This window comes from Neltuma alba, unplaced genomic scaffold (genome assembly GCF_004799145.2).
Source record: "Neltuma alba isolate B1F8T4 unplaced genomic scaffold, ASM479914v2 tig00012014_pilon, whole genome shotgun sequence".
Lineage (NCBI taxonomy): Eukaryota > Viridiplantae > Streptophyta > Magnoliopsida > Fabales > Fabaceae > Neltuma > Neltuma alba.
Window position 1 is genome coordinate 336,652 of NW_021636585.1, and position 8,929 is coordinate 345,580.

At 31.8% G+C, this 8,929-nt stretch overlaps 1 non-coding gene across 1 annotated transcript; it reads right to left on the reverse strand.

Annotated features, from left to right (window-relative positions):
- Positions 1-4,416: 4,416 nt before the first annotated feature.
- Positions 4,417-4,577, reverse strand: LOC114721270 (U1 spliceosomal RNA). Its single transcript, XR_003738051.1, has one exon. It is a non-coding gene; the product is annotated as a U1 spliceosomal RNA (small nuclear RNA).
- Between the last annotated feature and the right edge of the window lie 4,352 nt (positions 4,578-8,929).

Here is an 8,929-nt window from a genome sequence, read left to right on the forward strand (position 1 = left end):
TTTTTACTGTTAACTCATTGTTATCCTTTTAATAAAATTTGTTACGTTAAATTAACATAAGGCAACTCACATTCTACGTGACATTTTACATGAAATCTTATCTTAATTAATTTCATAAAACTCTTATGGACTTCAAGCAAGTTACACATAACTTTCTTGACATTTTAATACTGTGAGAATAAATAGAGAATGGATCAGAAACGTACCGGGTCAGATCTCAGGTCGGGTCGGTTGGATCTTCTTAGCTTACGCTTAAGCTAGACTATAAAGTCTAAGCTTTTGAGTGCACAGCAAGCACCTCTTTGCAAGAAAGAAATAAGATAGAGAGATAGTAGGGAAGCTCAACTATTGAAATGATTTGCACTGATAGGGGAAGCCTCTATTTATAGCTTTTGTCATGGGGTATTTTGGGTAGCCAAAAATATCTACTGAGCCCATTAGATAAAATCTGAGATAGAATATATAAATATCTTTATCTCATAATATCATGATATTTAAATTCAAATCCAGAATCAATTATAATTAATTCTAAATATATATACTTAATATATATCTAATCTATACAATATAAATTAATTAATTTATTATAAACTAATTAGATTTATATCGTAACTAATTGGATATGATTCTTGACCAAGTCTAACATATCATTTGACTGGTATATTCTTTTTATACCCGGTCAAATAATCCGGCCTATCAAGAGCGGATCCAAACCCAAAATCCAACAAATACTAAATCCCCTTTTATTTTTTTTCCTTATTTAATGCTTATCAAAACCAACTCATTACTTTTCACTGTAACATTATTATAATGTTACGATCTTACTTCACAATCTTCATAAATTTATTAAGATTTTGACTATCATTTATTAATTGAAGTAGCAGTTTTTGTGCGGCAAAAAGTAGAAGGAAAATGTTAGCTAAAAATTTATGTTGACAAAAACTATAAGAATAAAAATGAGTAAGGGTTTTTTTTAATGATAAAATGACATTTTAATCCTTATATAAAAATAATATAATTATATTAGATAGGATGCCATGTAAGATGTAAGATGTCATGTGTTAATCCGATATAACAAATTTTATTAAAAAGATTAGGATAAGTTAAAGGCAAGGTAACCATAAAAAAATAATAAAAATTCAGAAGGTTAAATTTAAACTTTAAAATGTCAGAGAAGTCATATGCAACTGACACGCATCCCCATACTTCCTTCCTGTCCTCCCGATGTGGGACTTCTAATACATTACCTCCGCACGCTCGTCACTTCTTGCCTTGCAAGTAATCAATTATACACCCCGTTTTTGCTAATTTCTTACGCCCTTGAATTACTTCTACTGTTCGGTTAAATCCTCAAGGTTCATAGACTAGTGTAGAATGAGATTACCGCTTCAAAATAGAGGCGTTCTTCACCATCCTTGCTCACTCTCAACCTTCGTCTTGCTCCTCTCGCCTTGTCCCTTGACGTTTTTCAGTTTCACATCTGCATATCAAAAGCACAATGTTTCAGTACTTGTATGGCTTCTCTTGTTTCTCTCATTCCTTCGTCGACTTAGGCATGGACAAGGAACAATGCATTCATCTTCTTTCGTGGCCTCAAACCCATTCTTCATCGAAGCACAATTTATTGAACCCCATGAAAGCCCTCCTTCATCACTTGCCTCGGCAGCAATGGTTTAGCAGAATCTTGAAGATAGAGACGGTTGAAGCTGGGGGCATCAATGGCTGATCATATCAGTGGACAGCAGCATCTAACATATTGGTAGATATTGATGTCGCTCATTCACTGGATTTGGAAAAACGGATATTAACTATACAACAAACTGGACAGAAGTTTTGTCCCTAGAAAAATTCATATTCTTTATTGTGTCTCACAATTTTAAAATGAAAGGCTCGCTTATAATTACGTCATGAGTGAAATAGGAAATATACATACAAGGCTTAATTCAATGCATGTGCAGTGTTTGAATTTATTTAAGAAAGCTAACAAACTAGTTTGACCCCTTGGGATGAATACTATGGCCTATGCGCTACTAATTAACTCTGGACTAAAACTAAAACCAATTGATTTTTGTCAAAATTAAGCCCTTTCCAGTTAACAAATTATATTGGCATTACAGTATAAGATGGCAAACTTATACTAGTAGGATATTGATGGGATGGCGGTAGACAAGGATAGACAGTAAATTCTGCATATTGTAAGCTCACGGACTACAAGTTATGATGCAGAACACACCTCTTCCTCTTTACAAAATATGCACAATTATGTGGAAAATCTTTTCAGGAGTAGTAGCTCAAATTTTTTTAGAATTTTAAAAATTAGTTCTTTTAGGAGTGTTTGAAAATTGAGATCAACATGCTGAAAAGGGTCAGAGAGTATTCCCAAATTTGTGGATTGTTGACCTTCTAATTGCTGGCCTGACTATGAAATAATACAATAAATGATCTACCAAGTGAAATCACTGAAAAGAAGAAAAAAAAAACAGTGAAATAATGAAGGGACAAAGCTCTCACAAGCGTGCTTTTTGGGTTATTTTATGACCTAGCAGACTCGATCACAAATAAATAAAGCAGCCAAAATAAAGATGTAGTTCTTTATGTGAGAATAGAAGAAAAGGAAATTAATCTTTTGGTTCTTTTGAGATGGAACTGAGTATCCTGTTTTATTTTATTTTTTCCCAAATATACTCACCCTATTAGCAATATTTGGTTCCAGAACCTGTTTGTGGCATTCCAATTTCTCAAACGGCGACGACAGAGTGATGAGGACTGGGGGGATTATTTGGCCTTTTTTGTTTTAAGCTTTGGATCTCATTTATTTCGCTGCTTATTCCCTTGTTTTCACTTTTGTGAATTAGTCTGAAGTGGGCATGCGTGAACTTGCTATCACAAGCACTTCTTTCTCCCTTGTTCTTTTATGTTACAAGCCCTTGACGACTCTCAGATTTGTGAAACAATGTACAAAAGATGAAGCAGTGTTGGCCCTCCTCCTTGGGATCAGTACTGTGAATAGAAATTCTCCTTAGGGAAACCATACAAATACAACTATATTACTTTAACAAATAAAGCATGCTTCTGGTAGAAAATGCATTTGAATGGCTTTGGATCGATGAACCACATGGTTGTAGTAGGAATGAACTAAGACAGAATAAAACATATTTCATTTGTACTGTACTATCAACAATACATGCTCCTCCTGTACTCTTTAAGTTTAAATAAAGAACATCTAATTGCTGCAATTATTTTCCTAGTAGCATTAGTAACATTGTAAGCCAAGTGGAACTTTCAAGCATCTTGACAAATTATGCTTCTGATGATCTCATCGTAATGTTCCCCACCTTTTTTTTTCCTTTCTTATTTTGATAGTTAAGGAAAAGCTTACAAGTCAGCTTTCGCCCATCATCTTTGTATATGTGTGTGTGTGTACGTACAAGTGTATGTACTCATTTTGCAAATTGCAGGCCACAGAATGGAAAAGGAGTAGAATACATATTCTTTTCACGATTGCAGAAACACAAGGGATAAATTTGCAAGTTGCTATTCCATGAGAACAATTCTGATAAGATGCAGAGACAAGACCAAACCAGTTTCAACCGTGAGCATGATCAAATGCAAATAATCTTACCTGGAATGAAGAGCAAGTAATAATCATCTGTTCAGAGTCAACTAGCAGCACTCCTAGTAGCCAAAAGGACAAGGAAAAAAAAAGATCACAGTCAAGTACATAATTGCAGACCTTCAAACCTGACTGCTATTACTCCGTCCGATGTGGCCATTTTTCATCTAGTTAAATCAGTGGGTTTACACCTAACTTACCAGAAAAAAACATTCCCTTTATCACAATCCGCTGCTTTCTTTGTTAATACATCCTCCTTTCTAAGTCATTCAATGAGAAACGTTTTTTTTTTTTTTTTTTTTTAAAGAAAGGTAAACGGATTCACCACCCAATGCTGCAAATCAAATATGAAAGAATCCTCTTTTTTTCCCCCAAACAATACTCGAGAATCTTAATATTTTTCCAGTTCTACTCAGAGAATCCAGTGCCTTTCTTCGTTTCAATTAAAGCTAGGATCCATGAAAGAGCAGGATCCCTCTGATTCCAGGTCCAATCGTGAACTCATAAACTGAAGTAACTAGAATTCCCCTCATCAGCTTCTCCGATTCTTCAATTCAACCAACTCGACGAAGATGACGATAAGAACCAGCGTTTCCACAACATTTCAGTTCAAGAGATCTACGGTCTTATCCCAAGAACCATTATTCGCATCAAGATAACACGCTCGGAGGCAACCCGTCGGAATCGATGCCTAACATCAACAACAACATACCGAGGCAAATAAATTCAATGCCAAAGCACGCAAACACGAAACAGACGATCGAATGAACAAAATAAAAATTAAGAATTGAACAGAGAATTGGACAGGGGCCGCGCGAACGCAGGCCCCCGCTGCCACAAATTATGACGTAGGCTCTCCCACTTGGGGAGACCTTAGGATGACACCCCTCCGAAGTGCAATGAAGGTCATCAACCTAGGCCATGGGCCTTTGTGATCATCCATCGACCCCGTCCAGGTAAGTATGTTGCAATTGTCCCCCACCCTTTGCTTTTATAGCCCTGCTTCTCCTCTTCTACTTCATTACTGCCGGGTGTGGGACTTCTATTATATTACCACTGGTTTCTTCGCATCTCGTAACTCACTTTTTCGATTCGTTTGGTGCGAGAAAAATAGATAGAAAGGTAGGAAAGAGAAGATAAAATTTTAGTGAGTTCTATCTAAAAAACTTAAAAAGTTAGAATTATTGTAATTATTTTTTTTATATTACTTTTTTTTTAATTAAAAGTTTAAAACCCTATTTTTTTAATTTTTTAAATGCAGTTCATTAAACATTTTTTCCCTCTCGTCCTTTCCATTTTCTTTGTACCGAACATTACCTTAGAAATTGGGAAATATACCATGTCTATGCTATTTTCCTTTTCGTTCGTGAGTTACTTCTATTGTTTGATAACATTTTGAAGACCCATAAAGAAAAATATATATGGGATTTCAGCCCTAAAAGAGATGTGTTCTGATGTGTCTCCAATTCCGATTGAAGGGGGTCTTGATTGCTTTCTTCACATAGGAGTTTTGCTTAGTCATTTGATTAGACACTTCAATATTTAATTAGCTACAAAGGAAAAGCTCGCCTTCAAATTATTTTTGAATGAGATCCAGAAGAGTTACTTTAATTCAAGAAAGAAGGCTTGTCCAAGACTTTTGTTGATCATTTCCATCTGATTCACCTCTAGTAACAGAACATGGCAATCATGGAACGGAAGTGATCGGTGTTATGTGAAATGTATTGAAGCAAGCTTATTATGAGTGCTTATACACCTAAAATGTTTGGTTCATGTATGAAAATAAGTATAACTCAACTATTTCTTTGGCACATGCATGATGTAACCCAAAATTGCATTAACTTCTGGTTATCATATTAAATATGTTATACTTTTGTTATTGAAAGTAATGGGAAAGATCATTGCAAGTCATTCATGAAAAATTTATAATATTCTATTATACAATCATATCAAGTAGAAGATTAAACTCTAAAAGAGAACCGACATCCTAGTTTTTATTCATGAAAACAATACAACAACAATAACAAAACCTTATTCCACAAGATGGGATTATCTATATGGATCACACGGCATTATTGAGTCCCATCCAAAGCCAATTCTTTGAATATATTATTAATTAAAAGATCTCCCTCAACGATCCAATACTTTATTTCTATCCTAGTTGATCCTGTTCATGAAAATAATAAAAGGAAAAAAGAATACTAGGCAGAGGCGGTAGGCGGACAACTATTGGTTGATAAATGAGAATCAATTTAAGCCTCTATTATATTCATTTCTTTTTAAAACTTAGCGTATTTGATGAATTAAGACTTCGTGATATTGCTTATGTGGGTATGTATAAAGGTGAAAATAGGCCATGTCAGGCCAGGCCTTACTCTTAATAAACCAAGCCTGTTTTGTAGCACATTGGCCTGAACCTAACCTGTGGCTTGTTACAAACTTATTCTTCAGTCTGAGTCTAGCCTGTATAAAGGCCTAGTTTGACCTGAAACCTATTAAAAAATCTGTATTTTTTTTAAAAAAATTCAAATTATATAGTGATATGTAAAAAAAAAAAGAAGCTAAAATTAAAAAATGCATACATAATAATTAATTTTTAAGTCTTGTCTTTTATTTAAATTTTAGTGTCATAAATACTATTTTAAATTCTAATTACAATTTTTAAGGATAATATTGAAAACTAGTTGTAATTGGACGTTAAAAGTTGGAACAAGACTATGTTTAAGGACAAAATAAAAATTAAAATCAAGACAAATAAATAAGAAAAAAATTATTAATTTTACAATGAATAAAGAGGGTATCATAAGTTAATTAATTTATTATTCTTGGAACAAAATTTTCTTTCCTATTTTATTTATATTTTTAAAATTTAAAGATCACATTATTTATTGATATTATTATTTTAAATTATATTTTTATCTTCACTTATTAATTAAACTTCAAAATCCAAGGAAGCATTAAGCCTTTAACTATATATTAAAATTAAAAAATAAATTAAAGGAGCACATTAACAATAATACCATTAACTAATTTTCTCATATATTATAATTATAAATTTATAACAAACCCAGGTCAGTCTAACAAGTTTAACAAGCTTATCAAAGAGTCTAAACCTGGCCTGTTAAATTAAACAAGCATTCAAAGAGGCTTGGGCCTTTTTTTCTTCCTGAAAATGAGCTAAGCCAGATACAAGCCAGGCCATAAACCCCTAACAAGCCACTTGATCTATTTTCACCCCTTAGTATGTATCATGCATTTTTCTATTATTTAACAAGCTGTTTATGATAATATAGTTACATTTTGGCAAAAAAAAAAAAGAATAAGATGTATAGTTACAATCGTGGTTCCGTATTGGGATCTTTTTAATATCTTTCTTTTTTTAAAATTTCTATTAGTTAGCCAAATAAATAATTATACTCTTAAAATTCAAGTATTCAAATGAAATTATGATAATCAACTTAACAAGTTGAAGACATGAATTGAGTCTAATATAACAACAGGTATAAGATAAAAGACAACACAAACAAACAAAAACAAGGTACATCTGCAAATAATAATGACTTGTTGGACTTTGCATCAATTTGAAGACAAGGCTCAACACCAAACAACAAACTCCTATCTTACAATGGCCAAACCTCATTTTGCTTCTTTGCCTATTGATAGATAGTAAGTGTAAATGTTAGCTAGTGATATGCGTTTGTCAATCTTTCTAGCCATATAATACATTAGTAGTTATCAAAGGGATTATAATATAAATATCTTTTGAGGACAAATATATGGTGCACAGGAGATGCCACCAGTGAGCATAATTTTACCAATAGCAAGGAAAATGGTCATCTTTTGATCTTCATTCTACGTAGCAAAAATCTGATATATTAGATTCTAGTAAGCAAAATTCATCATCTTTTTTTCTAGCAATAGCTAGATGAAAATAAAAGACAACTAACATGAAATGGTAGATGGATAGAAACCAAAAACTAATGATACCAGCACGAAAACTAATGTAAAAACACTTTTTAGGCTACACATAAATTTAAAATATTTTTTTTAAACTGCATGTGCTTTAGACATGAGCTTTCGAAAGCTGTATTACAAGATTGATTAGTGAATTAGTACATGTGTGTTACCTCTTTCCTCTCTTTCTTGCGTAATAAATGGTATCAGAGCCAGATTATTGATTTTAAATAAAGAAAAAAAATCTATTAAATAGTATCAGAAGTAGGTTTTGAATTTCAGGTTTAAAAAAAAATACTTCTTTGGTATTATTTATAAATCATTTTCTGTATATTTTACACTAATAAAAAAACTTTAAATCATATTAATTTTGTTTTAAAAGTTAACAACTTTTTAATTTTACCCTTATTAATATATACACTGTTTTTAAAAATAACCGAAATGTGAATTATTATCATAATTCCAAAATCTAAAATATTAATTTCAAGAGCACAATTACATCTTTGATAAAAACGCTGATAACAATTTATTTACTTGTTAATCCGATTTAATCAATATTTTTTTATTTGTTTACCTATTAATTTAGTCTTAAAAAATAAATAGTAATAATTAATATTGTTTAAATAATAATAATTAATATTGTTTTAGGGAGTTCAATGTTTGATCTGGGATCGTTGAAATTTACTATACAAAGATATTGTTTATATGTAAATATTACAGTATAATGATTATTTTAATTTAAATACATGTATAGTCTTTCTTTTAAAAGTTTTGCTGTCCCTCCAATTTTTTTAATAGATTTTGTTATATCCGTAGACCTTGAAGGCCACTTTTAAATCCTAAATTATAATACAGTTATTAATTTGTAATATTTATACATCGTCTTTATGTAAATCTCAACAGTCTCTTCATTTAAAATTAAAAATTCAAATTTAAGAAGGTCATCGGAACTCATCTTCTTTATGTATTTACTTAATTACTTTACATTATAAAATCCCCTTCCCTACACATTGATTCAAGGCTTGATTTCACCATTCCTTTCAAAATGCCAATTTGGGAATAGTTTGCTCTTTAGTTTTTTGCTATCTTTCTTTTGGTGACCCTACTTAGTGAATTCCCAATATTCTCGTTCCTAATTAAATTTCAATGAAAAAATGATAATTTTTTTTTGGCTTTCACATCATTGTTTAGTATTCACGCTTTATATTTTGTTAGCAATCCATTATTGATCTAAAAGGATTAAGGTGAAAATTTGACCTTGATCTTATTTTTCATGTGCAAATTAGCCTTTCAATATTTTAGTTGTGCAAATTTGTCTCTGATTTGTTTAGAAGTGCAATTAGGGGTGAAAATAGGCCAAGC